Source organism: Dermacentor albipictus, chromosome 2 (assembly GCF_038994185.2).
Source record: "Dermacentor albipictus isolate Rhodes 1998 colony chromosome 2, USDA_Dalb.pri_finalv2, whole genome shotgun sequence".
NCBI classification, from domain to species: Eukaryota; Metazoa; Arthropoda; class Arachnida; order Ixodida; family Ixodidae; genus Dermacentor; species Dermacentor albipictus.
Genome location: NC_091822.1, coordinates 157,541,508 through 157,561,682, shown reverse-complemented (window position 1 = coordinate 157,561,682; position 20,175 = coordinate 157,541,508). Strand labels below are relative to the sequence as shown.

Genomic DNA, 20,175 nt, shown 5'->3' with positions numbered 1-20,175 from the left:
CTGGGTGGGAATCGAACCAGGGTCTCCGGAGTGTGAGACGGAGACTCTACCACTCAGCCACGAGTTCGATGCTTCAAAGCGGTACAAAAGCGTCTCTAGTGAATGCGGTGTTGGCTTAGAAACGAGCTCTAAGGCTCAGGCGTGCGTCGCTTGCTCAGGCGCACATTTCGTTGCCGCGCCGAACGCGGCGCTGCTCGACGCTCACCGCGTCCGATGCGGGACGCGTAGTCGCTGCGCCGTAGCCCACTGTCTTACACCCCTTGGCGGGTCGACGGGAACGCTGTCGCGTTCCACTCTTGAAGGCGAAGCTTAAGCGTCCTCCAATTTTTTTTTTTGTTCCTTGAGAGACTACCTAGAAAGTGGTTGTACTCGGCTTATAATGCTTTCGTATTAGATGAGCGTGAAACTTCTCGGCCGCTTTCTGTGCAGGTGCTGCTAGAACACCACCCCCATCGCCCGTCGGCCCATAAAGCGGTGAAGGCACTTTTGTGCTATTAACCATTTGTGACTATTAATGCAATTTATGTAAGGCCACACAGGCCATCGAACTCCCTGCAATTTCCTTCCTTCCTCTCTCTCCCTGTTATCCTTGTTTTCCCCCTTTCCCATTCCCCTGGTGTAGGGTAGCCAACCGGACGTGATTCTGGTTAACCTCCCTGCCTTCTTCTTATCTCTTTCCCTCCTTCCTCTCGGGACTACCGCGCCGCATAATCTCAGCACTGTCGTGTGTGTTTGACGACGCGCCTTTCGAAGAATTTTTCTTGCACTCGGGCCCCTTTTCGACGCATGGGAAAGTTCTCTGAACTTGCCACTTTAAACACTTGCTTGTTTTATAATGTTTTATGGAGCAATGCACAGTAAAATGTCTACGGATGAATTATGATCTAGAGACCTGAATATACGCTGTTAAAGTCAGTGACCTCAAGGCGTGCGGTTTGGACATATCTTGGGTAATGTCGGCGCGCAATTGTTTTCGCTTTCTGACTTTTCGGGCTTACAAAACCTCCTTCCAGGCAAGAGTGGACAATTTACTGTCACAGAAGCGTAATTTTTCAAACGCATGCCTAATGAACGTTCGTATCTTGCACCTTTTATTTTATCAAATAAACGTACCGCGCAGTGTCGCTACTGTGATAATCACCAGGGAGCTTCAAGAAACATTACGTGATGCTGGATAAGTGAGGGGAAAAATATACTGATTGCGCAAAAGTGGCGCGGCAAACTTAAGATTGATCTCAGATACGACGTTTTGGTGAGGCAACGCGTTTGCATAATTCATTCAAGATTAAAACACGATCAATTTTTCTTTTTCAACGAATATATGCACGCAGCGGATCGATGCAGCTAGCTGTTAAATATGCCGCATTTTTCATAAACGAGGTTTGATTATATGCGCAAGTATCGGAGACGGAGCGCTCTCAACGTGGTTTATGGCATTCTTAATTATTCAAATGGACGCATATATTCTTTTCTGCATAGCATGAGCTTCACTCTCTTTCATTTTTGTCACTTCGTTGACGGCTTGCCTTAAATGTGAGTAGTGAGGCCCCTGGGGTGTATGAATTTGTGGAGTGCCTTTTACGTTACTTCTTTACAAAGTGAACATTTATTCGGTTTTTCGGGTACTATCGGCGCTTTACCGTTCTTAAACTGCAATAGCTTCCTCCTCTCTCTCTCTCTCTCTCTCTATATATATATATATATATATATATATATATATATATATATATATATATATGATGTCGTAGATGCGATGACTGCAGCCACTACAAAATAGCTTTATTTTCTTTGCTGTTGTTTTTTCTTGTAAAGTGCGACAGGGTTCATTTAAGTGAGCTGTGCTGCTTTTAACTGAGATACTTTCGCGTTTTACAGGTATTTGTACAGTTTATTGTCAACTCTTATAAAGGTAACACCTAATTGGTACTCCGATATTAATTGCACTTAAGGTATGCAATGAAGGACTGTAGGTTACTATTTCTTTTACAGCGCAGGAATGTCCACCTAATGCATCGTCTCGTTCTCTCATTCCCGACAAAGTCGAATAAATATTGGAGCTATGGTGTATTTGCTGAAATTTGCAGCATTTGAAGAAGTGATAACGCACCGCCAGTATTCTTTACTTAGGTCGATAATTTTCTTTCACGCAAATTGTAGGAAATCGCTAATTTTAAGATAGCTGTAGCACGAAAGCTAACAGCTGTGTAAATAAGCAGCCAAGAACGGTATCACAATGACGCAAACTCACCGCTTGAGGCACCTAAACAGGATGCGATTCGTGTAATACAAACCGCCCGGAATTCTACCACCATTTCTTTTATTGCGAGTTTCGCAATTCCTCGTAAGCATTGTAATAATTTCACGTGACATCTAAATTCGTACACCACATTTGTCCGCTTTCGATGCTCTAAGAAATGCAGTTTTCAGAACTGCTTGCGATATGTTGCTTGAACGCCTCCTCGAAGTTCCCTCACCACGTCGTCATGACGTCACTAAATCTGACGAGTGTCTACTCCGGCCCGGCTAGTTTCTTCATATCTGTAACCATGGGCCATAAATGTATCCTAGAGGAACCAAATACTAAACGTAGCATGTCTTTAAAAACTTTTACAAAGCCCCAATGGTCGAAATACGAGGAAAATACTTTGAAACCAGTTTCGTCAAACTGACGCGCCGGCCCTGGGGGCGTAAGCGCGAAAATTGGTGAAATTGAACATGGGCATTCGTTTTATTTTCTCCTAATGAAACGGTTACCAAAAAATTAACGACCAAGGAGATTCAAACTAATCGTTGTTTGTAGTGTTTAGCTTCAGCATTCGTTTAATAGTCGACCATGCAGAAAGTCACACTGCAGACTGTATAGTGTAAACTACATACTGGACACTATATATACCGCAGTTAACGCTACCGCTCGAGAACACCCGAGACGCTCACAGCCCGCTACCAGTGCCTTATATATATATACACACTCTGAAAGAGAGAGGTAGAAAGAGAGAGGTAGAAAGAGAGAGAGATAGCATGCGTGTCTATTCTGCTGTCATCCTACCGCAATGACTCCACGGTGTCAAGAATGGCGAGCTGCGAAACAAGATTGCCACACAGTTACGACAGGGCGACACGACGCGCACCTCTCCCTCTCCGTCGCTGCAGCTGGGAGGCGTTCAAAGAAGCGGCCTTTGCGCTGGAATCCGCCGCCTTCCACCCGCCCCATCGACATTGTGACGGAACTAGTTCGGCGTGTGTGAACAATGATTCCGGAGTTCCCCAACGCGGAGCTGATTTGACACGCATGGACAAGCTGCCGTGGGGACGACGTATTTTGGTGCGTCTCACGCTTCGGCACCCCGCCAACGCCGTCGTCGGGCATCAGAGCGCGGTTGCCTTTGTGTCTGTAAACTGATCTGCAGAGCCGCGGCGAGTTGGTGATGAGTAAACGAACAGTCGCCGCGTCGTAGGACCGGCGGATCGAGTGTATAAAAACTGTGGTTGTGCGAATGCTGAGAACACTTCTCTTGAGCAGTCATGTTAGACTGAGTCACTTCTCTCATGCAGTCATGTTGGACTGATACTCTTTTTCTCAAGTAGTCATGTTAGACTGATTTATTTTCTGTAAATAAACCCTTTTCCTCGTTCTCGATGAGAAGCAGTTCTTCACTTCATCAACGATCTCAGCGTAAATAAGTTGGACGACGGCATGGGCCTGCTACCTTCGAATTCATGCCGCACTCCAATCTTTGCAAAGGACCACGGACGATGGGATTGAGCCCCCAATCCTGACAACGGGCAGACTTATATCATCGTCGTCGAGTCGCAGTGAAGATCGGACATCGGAGCGCCGATATCAGCATCTCTCCCTCTTACGTCACACTGACACCTCCGGGAGTGTCGAAATATTAGCGCGGTTGAGTAATTTTGGGGACTGACCGTTGTAGTGCTTGACAATGGGCGTCTCGATGGGGTGCTCTCGTCACTGGAGAGCCCCTTCTGTGGTTTTGCTGCGAACGTTGCGGGTAAGCACAAGCGAGCTTCACTGGCCAAAGCGAAAGGCTGCCACGATCCGTTACACAGGGAGGAACGTGATAGTCCACAATACTAGGAGATTGAGAGACCACGAGGAAAAGGGGAGGGGTGGGGTAGGCGTTCAGATAAGTGATGTCCACCTGGACGGCTCATGTTGATGCCGTCTTTCTTTATTTTCTTTTATTTTTGCTAACCATATTCTTAATATCGCTTTCGAGAAATAAGTACAAGTCTACTCATTGAACGAGTTTAAGCAACGAGGTGGAGATTATTCGCACCGAGAATTGAAACCACGTGATTGACAAATTAATGAAACTGCCAGTAACGAACTTTTACACTATTACTTTAGGGCTCGTACTTCAATTTGCGATTTCAAGCCAGTGAGTTCTCGGGGCGCAGACGTTTGGAAATAATTTTTGAACTAGTGCAAGTTTCGAAACGAGGGTCGTTAAACTAGCGCTAGAACTGCCCTCATGTTCCACTTTCATTTGTTTTAGACAAAGTGCCTTTCTACGCACTGAAGTGCAAAAATAAGTGGGATGCCGGTGTGGATCTCCCTCATTTCGATAACGCCTTGTTCTAAACTGGCCTCATTCTCATGACTTGTTTCCAAGTTGACACGCCTTGCGAAAACACCGGCTACAATTCGTGAACTACAACATGTGCCACAAAGCCACTAGTATAAGTGTTAATTAAGGTTAAACACTTATTCGCTTTATTTTTGATAGTCTCACATATCCGTTGTTCCTGTAAATGCCTGCGTTAATTGAATATCGTTAGTAGTGGAGGCAGTCGGCATATCGCAAACAGGTTACCTGTCAATCACGTACCACCCAAGTTCCCTTAGATGGAACGTGCTTGCTAAAATGTTCCACTAAGGTCTAAGCGGAACCTATGTGTCGTGTGAGTGTACTTGAGCGTCGGCTCTTTTTTCTTCGGTGTAGCTTTTTTCCCCACTGCTACTATCATCAGCCCAGTTTTATGCCCATTGCAGGATGAAGGCCTTTCCCAGCGATCTCCAATCACCCATGTCTCGCGCTAGCTGCTTTCAACTTGTGCCTGCAACTTTCCTAACCTCTTCACACCACTTAGCTCTCTGCCGCCCTCGATCGCACTTCCCTTCTCTTGGCACCCATTCTGTAACATTGACGGACCACCGGGTATCTCCGCTACGAATTATACATGACCTGCCCAGCTCTATTGCTTCCCCCCCTGATGTCGACTGGAGGAGTATAGTAGAGGGGCGAGCATTCTATCGCTAACAAGGAATCAGGCACGCGTCGGCGCATACGCGAATTGTGGGTTATTAGCGTCTTGCCGCTTATTAGCGAAATTGCCAACAGTGCAGAGAAACCAGGTGTACGGAACGAAGGTATTTTGTCGGTGAGAGAGAGAGAGAGAGAGAGAGAGAGAGACTGAAATAGAAGACAGGAAAGGCAGGAGGTACTTGTCGGAGTTTCTGGGGAAGACTGAGCGATGGGGCGTGTGCCCAAATGCACATTTTTTTCTCTTTCTTACTTTTGGACGAGCGTTCGATGGAGAACTGTATGTACAGTCTGGTATGGTGTGATCAGTGTTAACAGACATGCGAGTCACTGAAAAACGTGAGAGTAAGCAATGCGACCAAAAAACAAGTAGTCAAACAAAACCGCAGTTCTTGTCTTTAGTTGTCCTGCTGCGTTGTGCAAGTTTTTGTTTACCAATCTCTAACTTCCTTGTGTTCGGCCATCTTGCGTCAGATCTTACGATGAGTGTGTTACCACGCCCTACGGTTCTTAATTGTGATCTGCAATGTATCTGTGCTCGGTTATATTAAGGTACGTCTGGCGGCGATAATGTTAACGTACCGCGCTCTTCTTATTTTGATATGTAATTTGTTCGTGCACGGTCATCTCATGAGAGATCTCACGAGAATTACCCTATCCTTGTCGTAGGTTCCTATTTGGTCCTATTATTTCGCGGTGTCCCATGTAAAGTCCATAGGTCGATGGTAAAGATTATCTTAGGACCAATATTACACAAATTTATTTGGTGCAGGAATAGCAGACACAGTAAACGAAAACGTTTGTCGGAGTTTCTGCGATGAAACGGTCACCTAATTCGCTGGCTTGTTCCATCTACCTAGTTTCTATTGGTGGAGTGCTAGACAGAATACTAGCGTGGTCAGGAATTACGAACGTTCAGAGGCGGAGCCGTCGTCAAATGTCAGAAAAGCAATGCGACGAAAGGAATGAAAAATAACTCAGACGCAATAAGACCGACGTTCTTTGTAGCTGGTTCCCGTTTGAACATTATAGAATCCCATTCTTTCTTGGCATAAGGTTCTTGTTCCGCTGTGTAATTTCTTCTCGTTCGATTATACTATACCAGATCTCACCACGCTTATCTTAGATTACCATGCGTACAATTCTCATTTCGTTCTATGCTTCGCGTGCCACGTGCTACGGCCGATTTTCACAATTATTCTACCTTGTCGTAGGATTCTCATACGGCACTATATTTTATTGTATTCGATTATATTACGATAGGTATCACGACATTTACCATTCGCTGTTGCACAGTGCACTAGCTCACGTAACATTTTTTTACGAACGTTGCAGTAGTGCTCGGAAGGACATTGTGCTACGGTGTCCCAATAAATCAAGATATCAACAAAGGCCTTTCTTAGAGCGTTACTTTTTGTATGTCTTAATGCCTTCTCGCGTAGTCAGTAGCGCTTTGTTCAGCGCTGTCACATTTTCTGTCGTGTTTGTTGCATCTTGTTCTGACGTGTCGTATGTTTATTTATTTATTTATTTATTTATTTATTTATTTATTTATTTATTTATTTATTTATTTATTTATTTATTTATTTATGGAGCCGTAAACAATGATGTCGTTCAGTTAAGTATAGTCGCGTTCAGTATGAGCTGCAACACGCTACCTGTGGTCGAGTGTGCTTCAATATGGCCCCACGGTGCAAGCACACTAAAGCTTGCATTACTAATTACCGTTAATTAGTATGATGCTTAGTTATACAACTTTTTTGTTTTTGCATGTCGCCGCCGCCGTAAAGTCTTGGGAACCCTTCGACCACGAGCACCATGTTGCGGTGGTCATAGAACGCGACTGTACACACTGCAGCTTTGCAAGCTGTGTGACTTTGTCTCACGAGGTCATACGCTACTGCTCCTACGAGCTCAAACAAGAGTCTCTCTTGTGAAGTAAGCGTCTGATGGCCTTGAACTAAGTTACAGCAGTTCATGCGAGCAACGCGGGGAAGCAATACTTCGATGGGCAGACACAGTGTGCCACCGATGTTTGCGAAATGTAACAACATTCTCTTCCCTGTGCCTTCGGATAACTGGTAAGTTCACTTCATTAGCCGCCACTATGCGATGCCGTGAGGAGTTGTTAGGGCAACGTTCTGTGGCGTTATAAATGTTTCAACTGTGAATACGACCGCTGAACCGCACGAAGTAATGCAAACGACGCAGGCGGTTTTGTTTCTAGGAGGCGCGCAGTACCAATTATTCCTTTCAGCATTATAACTGTTCGTGCATTGCTCTGAAGCCAAAGAAAAAATAGCGATGCAAGTTTTTGACCTTTTGCTGGTATCCTCTTTTCGTCTCTTTAAATTCGGTATTCACTTCCTGAACGAGTGAAAACGTATAACCTAAATAACCTGAATATGATGCGCTACTTCCTATCGTTCCTTGGAGCCCTCTCGCTAGGAATATACTGTTTCCTTTTATTGATAAGCCTCTGTCGCACGGCTTTATGACTGCCCGGAGCCTGCTTTAAGAGAAAAAAAAAGAGACGTATGACAGGCACGACGGTGCAGTAAATCGCATGTCTTACCGTAAAGAATTCGATAAAGAGCACGGAGCTGAGTAATGCCGCGGGCCTACACGTGCGACTGGCCATGCACGTCTCCTACTTGAAGGTAAATATTAGCCCTTGTCAACCTATACGCTTGTCTAAACGTAAATATCATCCCAGTAGTATTTTCGTCATACTGTTTGCGCAAAACTTCTGCAGGTTGCTATCGACTAGGTCAGGGCCTGCTGTTCAAGCACGCCAGCATTTGCATAGTCCGTCTCATATTTGCGTACGAAGGTAAAGCGTGGATGGTTAGCATGTACACTAATTAAGGCTTCAGTTTGGTCTACTCGAAATTGTGTAGACGTTAGTGTGCGCTCAGTAGTTATTACGGGTTAGGACGAGCGGCCACAACAAAGCGTACAAAAGTAATAGACCCGGGCTCCTCCGCGGGATTCAAGCATTTCATAGAAGGCTCGACGACTGTGCGCTTGTTATGCATCGCATCCCGTCCCGCATTCCGGTCTGCTTGACGTCAATAGAGTGCACACGAGCGTATTAATATGCATGCTCGTCTCTGAATATTTGCCTTTGCGTATTTGTTGTTGTATACGCGCGTTCAGACAGAGGTAGTGTGTACGTGCGTGTGTTACGGATAGGGCGATGCCGCCTTGCATACTTGAGATCTCTTCTTTGTATAGCCCGCACATCTTATAGTGAACAAGTGGCACTAAAGCGAAATACGTCGTTTCTATGCAGCTCTTTCCTTCAAGCGGTAGTTTCTTTTCTTCGCAGTACGGATGGATTGGCCACTGTTCTTGTGTCTTCTTTTTGTTTCTGTCTTAGTTACACCCTAAAAATGCCCCCCCCCCCCCCTCCCCTAGCCTTAACATTCTTCATACTTATTTTTCGGGGCGTGCAATGAAGATTAGGCGTCGTCAGTCACTATAAAGAATTTATTAGGTCGCGGTCGCGGAAACCGCACAATATATTTAAGCCTAGGTGGCGCTCTCGAAAGAGCTCAGAAGCGCAAGCAGGAAGTTTTGGAGAAGCCGCTGCGAGACTGCGAAGCTGTTTTCGCGCGGAGTCGTCTTCGGGGGGGCTTTTGGGGGCCTCAAGTGAAATTCACACCTTGCTTAAGGCGCCCGCATGAAGGGACGCATCCGAGAGAGAGGCCCCGCGCTAAAAGCCGAGATGTATCTTTATTTTAATTTTTTTTTGGCCAGGTAGGGAGGGGCACGCTGAGCGAAGAACATCTATTGCTTTATGTTAACAGTAATGAAACGTTGATGACAGTTAATTTCAGAGATAACCTATTCAGTTACTGTTATCCGGAGGAATACCGCAAACACTTTTAAACGGGAAGCCCACTGGCATGTAAATTAATGGGAATTTTTTTAAAGGCCATTTCGTATAGCTACTATAGCTTTTTTTTTCTTTTTGTATAATGACTGTTTCTTCTCGTGTGATCGCACCTAGGCCCCATCCTCCTCTCTTTGATCTGAGACTCCTATTTGAACGGATATCTAAGGCCTGCGAATAAACAAATAAATTGGAATTGATTGAAGTGCGGCGAGCACAAGGAACGTGTTCCGACTCTTTGCCAGGAGGTTAGATTTGAAGAAACAGTCTTTGGTGGCCACTAATGTTTTGGACCAAGACTATGATGTGGAATATATATATATATATATATATATATATATATATATATAAGTTAGTTCTTGTGGTCAGAACCAACATGTAGCTTGTATTACATTTTATGTTGCGATCATCACTCCCAATTTCCTTCGACTATCGTGTGTGGATAATGCTTCGATTATCCGCTTCATTCTATACCCCAGTGTGGAGCAACAGGCCCGTGGCGTGCATTTTCGGCCACCATCTCTGCTTTTTCTTCTACCGAACCTGCTTCCTTTGCTTCATGTGTCGGCTTGAAGCAGTGGTATGTGTGAAATTTTCCCTCGTGTGACATTGTGTGTTTTAAGTGTCCATTGCCCTTGTTACATTCATGGCGGTGTTTCTTCCTCTAAATTGCAGCATTTTGTGTCCTTGCTACTTGTTGTGTCTGCATTATTGCTAGACATGCTTCTTGTGAGTTGGTGATGCGACATATTTAAGGCGCTTGTCATCTGCAAAGGAATAGCCGGCGTCATTTTTGGAGTCAATATCGCCTTAATTAGCACTGTCGGTAATCAAATAGCAGCGAGGAACGAAATAATTATAGTAAGAACAAATATTGCCATATAGTGAACTGTGCCTTGCGGTATTCTCCCGAATAGTAAACGTATAGTGAATCCACGACTGCTGTCGGTTAAACAGGTCTATTCATCAATATGAACCGACTAGCCCAGCAACATGTACTTTAGGTATTAGCGAGACGAACCTACGCAAGCTTTCCCGTCGTGATAAGTCACAGTCATTGGCCGCTGTCCGCTCCACCAAAATACTGCTGCCCACCAGCATATGGTCTACCGCAGGGCCTGTATCGAACCATCAGTGACTTGATTTTATCACTTGTGCTGCGTGTCTCTGTTCTCTGTGTCACCGTACCATTTGCGCTGCCATTATAATGAACATCAACTATCTCGACCAGTTTTACACCCTATTGATTTCAAGGTTCGGTTCCCCCAACCACACTGATTGCTAACTTGCTCGACCTTGAGTCTACGACGCTGCCTGTATAGTCCTTAGCTCTTCCTGCTGTTCGGCCGACAGGCACCCACAACGTCTGGACACCTCGCTTCCATGTGTAGAAGCTATAGTCATGGGTTGCGCTTACCCGTAAACATATATTTAATTAGGATGCAAGATCCGCAGCACGTCTCTGAGTCGATTTCGATGGCACGAGCGTTTATTCCAGCGCTTGACTATTTGCAAACAACGAGCCGAAATCTACAGGGTGTAAACAGTCCGGTATTACTAAGCCGATGTGGGTTTTGTGAAATTGAGCATAGCAATAAAAAAAAAGAAGCCTAAGGAGCCGTTCCTGTATTGTATAAGGATGGCTCCCAGCAATCTGTAATGTATGCACAGGGTCGTTCCCTCTTAACAGAAGCACTTCGCTAGTGCCCCTCCCTTCCACCCCCCTTCCTCCCCCCCAAGGCAGTAGAACTTTTGTACTTCGTAGGGAAAGTGTTCTTTGTACGACTTCTTATAAGGATAGAGACAGAAGAGAGAGGAGGGAAGGATACAGGAAGGTCAACCAGACGCGTTTTCGGTTTGCTACCCTACGAGGAGGGAAAGGAGTCCCGAGGAGCAAGATAAAGAAAGAGAGCGGGAGCGAGGCACTAGCACGCGGGGCTGCACCTGCTGCCCGTAACCCCTATCCATTTCAAAGCCAGTTGATGTCACAAATCGTAGCAATTCCTGGGCCTGCGTCGAACGAGGCCACCGATTCTACAGAATCTAATGTCTCCAAAAATCGGCTGGAATCCAGTTCGCTTTAACACAGTGCGAAGAAGGTTGCGCTAGTCGTCGTAACGAGGAGAACAAACGCGAGACGCGTGTTGGACTGCCTCTTCACGGCCGAGCGATTTTCACATTTCGGCCTGGCTGCCTGCCATATTCCACCGAGGAAGGGGTAACCTTTCGTAAAACGCTAATCCCAGACACAGGCCGCGGGAGTTGCGTCGGAGCAGGGAAGGCGCCGTGGCGTTCTCAGTTTCAACGTAGGGTACGTCAAATCTCTGGCGACGGCACATCGAGACATTCGAAGTGAACAATGCGCACTTGTATACGTACTAAGCGGTGCGGCGCCCAAAAGGGGCGACACACCATCCTGTTACAACGCGAGCCGAACGTTGGGTCCATCAGTTAGTAGAGCTTGCATCGTAAAAATTTCACAAGGAAAACATTCTGGTGGTTACGTCATTTTGCCTCTATCGAGTCAGCTGCTGATACGGTGCCCACCGTGGTGCTTACAGAAAGGACAACTGTCTTAGTTGCCGTCCGAGAACCTGAGGTGATGTTCTACTCTTCAATAGGTATTAGCGCAAATCGCTTACCGGACTTTCTTTTACGTTTGGGTATTCCAAGATAAACTAGCGGCTATGCATAAAAATCTGTCCTCTAGTGCACGCCTTTAGCGACCATTGGTGTCGCGCTTAGCTGAACTTGAGATCTACGTCAGCTAAGACGTATACATATATGGTCGACATTATGGGCTAGACAGCTTTCCATTATTTTGTGTAAGTACACTAAAGCAGCAATAAATTTAGGAAAATCAGGTCTGACATTATCGCTCCAGCTCTAAAGGTCAGAAACGATTGCGCTATTGATACTTAGCTCTTTCATAGACTTGTCGAATGCAGCAGAGACCGAGCACGTGACCAAAGCTTAACGTTCGCGTTCTAAGTCTACATGTGCAGAAGCACTACATGCATCCTACATATGTCACGTTCCCATTCACACCTTCTGTAAGTGACTTACTGTTGTGACTGCGATATTCTTGCATTGGTCCACGCTGAATAGTCCGTTACGAGCTATGCGACCTCCTGCCCAGTATCATTGATGAGTTGCCTGACCGGCCTGTTCATCTTGCACAATTGAAGAAAACGTCTTTGAGTACTGACTCCGCCGCGAAGCTTTGGGCTCTGTCTCGCAAGCAATCTATCGTCGCTCAAAGCTGTCGCGAAAGATGATCGCGAAGCGGTGTTACATGCGAATGAAGAGGAGCAGACGACAGAGACGCTCCCGTGCCGTCTGCTCGTCTATACTGCAATACTATCTTGCATGCAACGCCGTTTCGCCTTATCATTTACCAGCCACGAAGTCTCGCTCGGCACTTCTGCTGTGTTCGAGGCGGCTTACAAATTACTGCTCTCACAGAAAACCCGATGTGACCAGCTACGCTCAACAGGTGACGCGCCACATTCGATGGCGCTTCGCCTTGAGAGAAAGCTACCACTGTTAAGAAAAAGTGGAATAGCGCTAACGTCGAAATGCAAGAAACTAACCCGTACTTATGTCCGTTGTAACCAGTGATCCCGTCGTTGTCATTATGATAAACTAGCAGCAATGTACACGATATAAACAAATTAGTATAGTCGTTAAGGCGAAACGTATAGTCAGTACGATGTCTGCACAACGCCGTGACAACACTGGACATTCTCTACTTCTTAGAGTACACCAAAACCAGGCAACTTACATTAGACGTTCGCTAGTTGGAGTAACGCCGCAGTCTTTCTTGCAAACGTGGAGTCGACTCGAGTGATCCGCCGGCGTGCTCTCGAAAGTGACACCTCTGCTTCCTTCGGCGGCAGTTGCTTCTGTCGCTAACTCGAACAGTCAACAATGTCCACACACACGTCAGTGACTCTTTCCTTCCCCTACAGGTCGTCAGGCGCTTTCGAGCACGCTTTGTTTCAATTACGGTCTCGTCTCGCTAACGATGCACCAGCGTTCCAGTTGACGCTGTGTCGGCGCTGAAAAAGTTAGTCACAAAACCGTTCGCGTTCGGCATCGACTTTGCCCGTTGGTCGGAGGATCTGGGCACTGACAATGGTCGGGCGAACGACGACGTTTAAGATTACTACGGCAACGACCACGCACAGAGCAGGAGTGAACAGCAGCAGCCGGCAAACACGGTCGCGCTCCGCGCGCTCTCTCTGCGCGATGCTTTTTCCGTCGCGCACCGGCGTTGTGCGGAGGAGCATCGCTTCGCGCGCCGCGCGCGCTTTGCTACGGCCCTCTCGGATGTGCAAGGATTTTTTCGGGGGGTGGTACTTCTCTTTCTTCTACGCTCTCTCTCTCCCCCCGATCGCTCCGTTCCTTCTATCCCTCCCTCTCTCTCCCCCTCTTTTTCTGTTCAGTTCGTACTATCCGGACTGGAACCCGGGCCTCGTTTCGATCGATCCTACTTCGCTCCCTTCTACAGTGCGTGCGTGCGTGCGTGCGTGTGTGTGCGTGCGTGTGGGTGAACTGCTAGACTGGCTGCGCTGGGGTCTGAAGCCAGAAGGACGACGGTTTACTCCGTTCACCCAGACGGCGTCGCGAATTTCGAGCCCTGTCCATCGGCTGTCGGCTTTAGTTTGGAGCGGTGTGCTAACGATCGCCTCTAACGGGGGCTGTTCATGGGAGGGCAATGGGTTCAGTCACCTGAGCTGCTCCCGCGTTAGAGAAGGGGGAGGGACGGGGGGAGGGGTGAATGCAGGCCTCCTGGGAGGAATCAACTTACGTTCGTTGGTGGCCGTCCCCCGAAGATGCACCTCGAGTTGCCCTCCCGGAGTATTAGCGCAGCTAATAAACTCCCAAAGAGCTAGCCCGCGCGAGCGACCGCCAGATATTTTTTTTTCACACTCTTCATTCGTAGAGGAGAGCGTCCGTGGCACCCGTAAGGCTTTTCGGCGCGCGAGAGAGTTAGCCCACTCTATGTGTCGTGAAGCAGTAGCGAGGTCTTAGGTTACCTCTTACGACTGTCTCTTCCCTCCTCTTTCCCCCGCTTTGAGGTTTTACCCGCCCTCTTTCTCTCCTTGACCCCTATGAAACTAATACCCGTGTCGATGACTTGAAAGCGCATACTCGGTAATTTTTAATTCATTAAAGAGCCTGTCGCCCATTCTCTCTCCGGGTAACCCGCATATCTTCGAGGGCGCAGACTTATTAAAGATATCCTGTTGCAGGTAGCGTAATTATATATCCCCCAAATGGATTAGCTTAAGAAAGGCGTCTGCAGGGCAAGTCACAGTGTGACCTTCGCTAATTAAGAAAACTTCACTAATTAGCGTTTTATGTTTCTTTTTAATTTCTTAACTATTGTGCGCACGTCCCAATTTGCGGATTGGAGCCGATTAGTTAATGGATGATATTACATGATAATCCATGAAATCAGCAGCTGTATTATACGGAAATTCGGTCCTGTGCACGAAATTCCAGAACAAGTTAGTAAAATGTGGTTTAGTGGCGCAAGAGTATTCGAGAGATATGTCCGCAGGGTCTGCGGTGGTGGCTGAATGAACGTCTTTATTCGAACACTCGTCGCAAGACCTGCTTTCTATAGGTATATATAGGAAATCTGTAATGAGGCCTAGGATTGCCCTTATAACACCACACAAGTTCCCAGAATGCTCATGACTAGTACATAGACCCCCGTCGCCACAAAAAGTAGCAAATGGGGGAAGAGTGAGGGATGTGGAACGGGCACGAAAAAAAGAAGAAAAAGAAAGCGCCGACGAGGCTATCTATAACGAGGTGACAAAAATTATATAATTCCCTAAGCTCAACTCGGAGAGCGAGTAAAACTAATGTAAACCATCGCACCATTCGTAAAAGGAACTACTGCTACTAACAGAAAATGTCATAACGAGAACTAGCCACAAGCAAGTCGAAAAGAGACCGGCAAAAAAAAAGCAAGACAAACATCGATGCAAATTGTGGTTCGCGAGGGAGATACATTACGCGTAACATACATAGTAACCCGGCCGCATTGTTCGCTGGTGCACATACGATACTACGAAAGAAGCAAAAGTAAGATGCGACACACGGCATGATATGGTCTTGTTGTATAACGCTTTTGTTTATTCGGCTTGTCTGCAACGTCGTAGTCTTGACTAATGTCACGGTGGTGCAGTGAAGCTACAAAGTTACTGGGAACGTTATGAAAAGTTTTGATCCGTTTACGTTTTCCCTGCTTTGTGGAAACATCTTCGGCATCTGCCCGAGGACATGCGTAAACAAGTTTTTCACTTCTTCCTGCTTTCACGGTAGGTTGACAGCCCTCTTGTGCCTCTCTTAAGTTCGTATTGCATTACATCTTTGTTTGGCGCCGGGCTAGCTAATTTTGCTTTCCATGTGTTTTTTGCCAGCCTGCCCCTCGCTTTTCCTTTCCTGTTAACTGTGTATATGTGTTCAAAACAAATAATAATAATAACGTATTATAATGGAGCCCAATGATAACATCGTTTTGCGTCGGGCGTTTGCGAATACGTTTTTCTGCAGAATGGAAGTCTATACGCTCGGCAGCCTGTTACACCGGAAGTGTAACATGGTGAAAGACGAGAGAGACGAGGCGGGAAGGTGGCCGGCTTTCTACGCTGCTCCATAAAAGTGTGCATACATATATAATCAGGCAAAGAAAACGTACTTTATCGACGCGTTCTCCTAATATACTAACCTGAGAGCTTAAAATGGGTAGTAAATAAGATATTCGGGACGAAGCTCAGTACACCGTGCAAAGTGCGACGGAGCTGAGATGAAAACTAACGGAACCACCAGGACGGTAGAAATAAATCCGTAGCAGAATTCTTTTGAGGACGAATTATTGCAATTAACAACATCATTAGACTTGTAGTAATGACAATAACGACAACAAGTGCTGTGTAATAGCAGCGCGCGGTCTCGCGTCAGTTTTCCTATTATATTTAGCGCGGAATCATTCGCGCTTACGATTTATGCGGGGCTCATTTCGCACTGGTTAAGCCGCGCCAATTTCTTACCCAGTACGTCGTTAACCTTATCGTTCCAGCTTCTTATCTACGCCACAATTAGACTGTTTTGCAACATATTTCGATGCAGCGATAACTACACCAATTTCTCGCTCCACGTACTCTTAGGCCTGCATTTTTTTTTTTTTTTGAGAGCGCAGCTTTTAAGCGCCCGTTCTTGTGTTTCGCGTCGACGTTGTCCCTCGGCGTAACCGAGTGAACGAGTACAGCGAAGAATGAAAGAGCGAACACGGCGTAACGGGGGATGAAAGACGGCGATAGCGACAAGAGTGCGAGAAGGAAAGCGGAGGAGGAGGAGGAGTCTATGGCGAAAGCGTGAGAAGAAAAGCGTAGTACCGCTCAAGACGGGCTCTGCGGTGACGCCCGCTACGAGATGGCGCCAGAGTAGCGCGCCGTCGTCTGTTCAGCGATGGCATGCGGCGAGCGCGTCCACCGATAGCACATACTCTAGCTTAGTCCTATACATACTCTTAGTCCTGCATTTTTTGTCTCGCACCCTAGCTATACCTACTAGCGAGTGCGAGTTATTATTATCAGTACTGTCATCAGCCCAATATTAATGACAATAACGACAACTACAGTCATCGTGGTATTATTATTATTATTATTATTATTATTATTATTATTATTATTATTATTATTATTATTATTATTATTAGCAAGCGACAAATGATTGAATGCCTTGGACCTGCCAGCCTGTGCTTCGTTGATGCTATACTATTCTCTCTCTACGACGGCTGTCTGACGCTTTCCCAAATCTTACTGCTCCAATCGGGGGATGTAGAACTAAATCCAGGGCCCATGAATGTAGTTGAACGTGACCAAATGACAAACATGGAAAGGATTCTCTTAGAAATGAAAACAGGCCAGGAAACTGTGCTTGCGAAGTTAACGGAAATTACAACAAGGCAACTTGAATTAGAATCCAAAATTATGGGCTTAATAGAGAAGACAAACAATGTAGAAAGTCGTATTGCTCGGGTGGAAAAAATGGAAGATAAATTCACGGCTAAACTAGATGACTTGGAAAATAGAAGCCGTAGGCAGAATCTGGTCTTTTTCGGGTTGCCTGACAGGGAGCATAACGAGTCGTGGGAGGCGTCTGAAAAACTAATTAGTGGAATATGCAAAGATGTTAAGAAAGTTGATGATATTTTGGTTGAACGGGCTCATCGCGTAGGCGTTTTCAGAGAAGGCAAAAACCGGCCCATAGTAGCATGCTTCTCAAAGTGGAAGGCTAGAGAAAACGTCTTTAAAAACACTTACAGACTAAAAGGCACTTCGTACAGCATCTCTGAAGATTCAAGCCGAGCCGTACAAGAAAAAAGACGTCAGCTTTGGAATTATGCAAAAAGAAAGAGAGAACAAAGAAAATCGTGTTCGCTTGAGTTATGATAAATTGATCATCCATGGGCAAACGTTTTCTGGGATAGCGATATGCGCATGCCCGTTCCACTTCAGGCGCCTGCGTGACTGGACAGAGGCTAATGACGCATTCCGAATTCCGTTCCTCGGAAAAATAACTCAGCACGTTGCTCGCAGCCTAAACGGCCCTCTGTCCTGCTTGTAAATTGTCGCAGCATAGAGAACAAAGTCGATAACTTCATGTCTTTAGTAGCCACTGTTAAACCTCAGATTGTGATGGGCACCGAATCATGGTTAGACAAGACCATACCTAAATGTAGAAATCTTTCCGCCTGGTTTTACTGTTTATCGGAAAGATAGGCACGGACATGGCGGGGGAGCATTCATTTTGATATCAAATGCATTGTCAAGTACACAAATTTTATTTGAAAACGATTCTGAGTCGGTAGGGTGCCTTGTGAAATTAACTAACGGAAACAATGTAGTGTACGGGACATCCTACCGCCCACCCGGCAGCAGCGACTCATTCGGATTGCCGTCTGTGATGTTATCTCTTCTGCCTAATAGCGTATATCTAGGGGGGGGGGGGGGAGGATATCAATTTGCCAGACTGCAACTGGAATGCCGGATGTGTGGCTGGTAATAGGTCCCGTATTTACACAGAGTTCGAAGAACTGCTCGGAATAAATGGATTGCAGCAGTACGTACTGGAACCTACGCGAGAAAATGCAATTTTAGACTTAGTACTTTACAATGAACCGAACATAATATCAAAAGTTACTGTTTGCCCAGGTATTAGTGACCACAGGGCAGTTGTCATAGAACTTACGGAACTACGGATGGCGCAAATTGCGCGAAGAAAAGTGTACAGCTACGACAGAGGAGACTATGCTGCTATCAGGATCGAACTTTAAAATTTCTTTCCTACTTTCCAATATATGTGAAACGCACGCTGTCCATTAACTTTGTGGTCAGCATTTCGGGACAAAATACTTATACTAGTCGAAATTCATGTTCCATGTAGGTACCTGCGGCAACGAAAAAAACAAAAACCTTGGTTTAACGTAGAAATACGTAAACATATAAGGAAAGCAAGACTAACATATAAAATGTTTTCTGCCAACACCAGTTTGAGAAATAAGAAAGGCTTGCAAGAGATAAATAAGCTATTGAAAGCAACAATTAAATCCGCCAGAGATACCTTAATTCTTTGTTAAATAAACAAAGACTTGAGAAAAAACCCAAAATCTTTTTGGAAGTATGTAAAATAAGATCGAAACGAAGACATATCAATACCATCTTGAACTATTGACGGCAAAACCGTGATGTCAGATTATCAGAGGGCGGAATGCTTCAACCAGTACTTACAATCTGTGTTTTCGCTAGTATCTGCTGGGAAGACTTCGCTTTTGAACAACACCAATCAAGGCGATATGATGCCAGGCATTGAATTTGATGTTAGTGGGGTCGATTCTTTCTTACGGCATTTAGATGACACAAAAGCAATTGGACCTGATGGAATATCCCCAGTGGTCCTTAAAGAGTGTCATAGCATCATTTCTCCGTATTTAACGATCATTTATAAGCTTTCCCTTGAAACAGGCCTCATTCCCCAAGATTGGAAAAGGGCAAGCGTGGCACCCGTCTTTAAACCGGGCGATAAAAAACTCAGAGAAAACTATAGGCCGATTTCACTAACGTCAATATGTTGCACGATATTAAACACATTTTATATAGCAAATATCTGCATTCCTTGACCCAAACGCTTTCTTTACAACTTCCCAGCACGGATTCCGAAAAGGTTATTCCTGCAACACACAACTAATAAAATTCCAGCACTTCTTATCTAAAACCATTGATAAAAATAGTCAGGAAGACGCGGTTTTTATTGATTTTCAAAAAGCTTTCGATATTGTGTCCCATAAGCATCTAGATGTAAAGCTTGCTGCATTAAATATAAACGAAAACATTCAAAATTGTATACGAAACTACCAAAACGGAAGAACCCAGTCTGTCGTCCTAAACAACGCTGCATCTTCACCAATAAATGTTTCTTCGGGCGTTCCTCAGGGAATCGTACTGGGCCCCTTGTTATTTTTAATCTACATAAATGACATTGTCGAACTAATTACATCACCCATAAAACTATTTGCTGATGATAGTGTGATTTACAGAGAAATCACCACTGAAGATGACATAGATACATTGCAAACAGGTTTACATAAGGTAGCGATCTGGTGTAAAAAATGGAACACGGAATGAATCGGAAATGAAAATGAAAAATGAAAATGAATTTCAATAGAAAAAGGTGCTGTTGCGTAAGTTTTTCCAGAAAATTATCCAAATTTCAGCACCGATATAACATCAATGGCACGCTTATCGACATACAGTCGGAATACAAGTATTAATGAGTCTATTCTACCGATTCACTCGCCTGGCATAAACAGATTGACACTGTCATAGCAAAAGCTAGTTGGATGTTACATTTTATTCGCAGCAATTTTAAACGGGCAACAGGCGAAGTTAAAGAAACATTATACTTCTTACA

At 45.4% G+C, this 20,175-nt stretch overlaps 1 protein-coding gene and 1 pseudogene across 1 annotated transcript in view; one reads left to right on the top strand and one right to left on the bottom strand.

Annotated features, from left to right (window-relative positions):
* LOC139056178 (uncharacterized) overlaps positions 1-13,289 on the bottom strand; it is a 254,910-nt gene extending 241,621 nt beyond the window's left edge. The window contains exon 1 of the mRNA XM_070534170.1: positions 12,968-13,289. The gene's annotated coding sequence lies outside the window, so the exon portion shown is untranslated. The remainder of the gene's footprint in view (positions 1-12,967) is intronic.
* Positions 7,925-20,175, top strand: part of LOC139055785 (uncharacterized) — a 96,045-nt pseudogene continuing 83,794 nt past the window's right edge.